Genomic DNA, 1,490 nt, shown 5'->3' with positions numbered 1-1,490 from the left:
AAAAAAAAAATGCAACCAAGGAAGAGCCAAAGAGGTAGGAAAAAGACCAGGTGAAACACTTTTCCTGAAATTGTCTTGACAAATGATTTTCTTAAGCATTGCTGATGGATTAAAAAATCAACTCCTATTTGCTTCTACTTCAAAATTTTATCCTGATGGTTCCTATTTATTCCATCTCTATTTTTATCACAGAGAATCTCTCCTGTGAACTACTTCTCTGCCCCACCCACCACTGCCCCAGAAAACTATGCTCTATATGGTAAGCAACAACATCTTTTCAAAATATAAAGCATGTCACTATCTGATTAATCCTAATCGTCTTCCACTGCATCTAAAAGAAACTTTAAACTCCTTACTTTGGCCTACAGACCTTTCATGATCTGGTAACCACCTACCTTTCTGACTTCATTCCTCTGATGTTACTCCTCTAATTGATTTCTATCTACACAGGCACTCATTTTGTTCTTAAAACATATCAGTCTCATTCACTGCCTTGGCACCCCTTCTCCTATACCCAGAACCCAGAATACACTTCCTTGGTTCTTCATCGGTTGGCTTCTCAACATTTAGGTCTCATAGATCAAATATCTCCTTAGAGAGACCTTCTCTCCTTCTCTGATTATTCTGTCAAGACCTAAAATTATCTCATTTATCTGTTTAATTGTATATTTATCCATCTCCCCCTAGATAGTAAATTCCTCAAGGACAGGTATTGTTGAATATATATAGTACTTGAAACTGTGCATATAGTAGGCCTCAATAATTTGACAAAACACCAGTCCTTTAAAGCCAAAGGAATATTATCAGAACACTGGTTTAACTTTTTATCCAATGCAGGCATCATTTTTATACCATCCATGACTGGGTCATCATTTAAGAACATCTTCAACATCTTCAGTGATGGCAAACTTATCTCTCAATGATCATGATTGGTTCATTTCATCTTGAGACAGCGCTACTTGTTAGAAAAGTCTTTTTGTACTGAATCAAACCTCTCTCCATGTAATTTCTACCCACTGCCTTTTGGAGTTATGCCAAATAAGCCTAATCCCTCATGTGTATATAGACCTCACATTTTAGAAGACAGTTGTATATCTTCCCTACTTCTTTCCTTTTACAGGACAAATATTTCCATTTCTTTCCATGAGTCTCCATTTGGTGCGGTTTTTCCAATCTCATCCTTTTTATGCTAGTTTGGAAATTCCTAACTTGTTTAGTTCCATTTCAAAACATCTTGCTCAGAACTTAATACCATTCTGTCCACCCCCTCCAATTTGCTCTGGATAGCACAGTGGAACAATATCTTTCTTAGTATGTCTACACATCACATTATTATTATTTTTTTTGTCTTTTTTCGTGTCCGGCAACGGATCACAACCCTCAGTGTCGCGCCCGTACCAGACTGGGACCGGCAATGGGATCGCAACCCTCGGTGTCGTGCCCGCACCTCGCTCAGCCAGTGAGCGGGGACCGGGCCGTTCTGTGGGGTG

Source organism: Galeopterus variegatus, unplaced genomic scaffold, assembly GCF_000696425.1.
Source record: "Galeopterus variegatus unplaced genomic scaffold, G_variegatus-3.0.2 Scaffold7945, whole genome shotgun sequence".
Taxonomy (NCBI): Eukaryota; Metazoa; Chordata; class Mammalia; order Dermoptera; family Cynocephalidae; genus Galeopterus; species Galeopterus variegatus.
The sequence above is the reverse complement of the archived record's forward strand: the minus strand, read 5'-3'. Positions refer to the sequence as shown.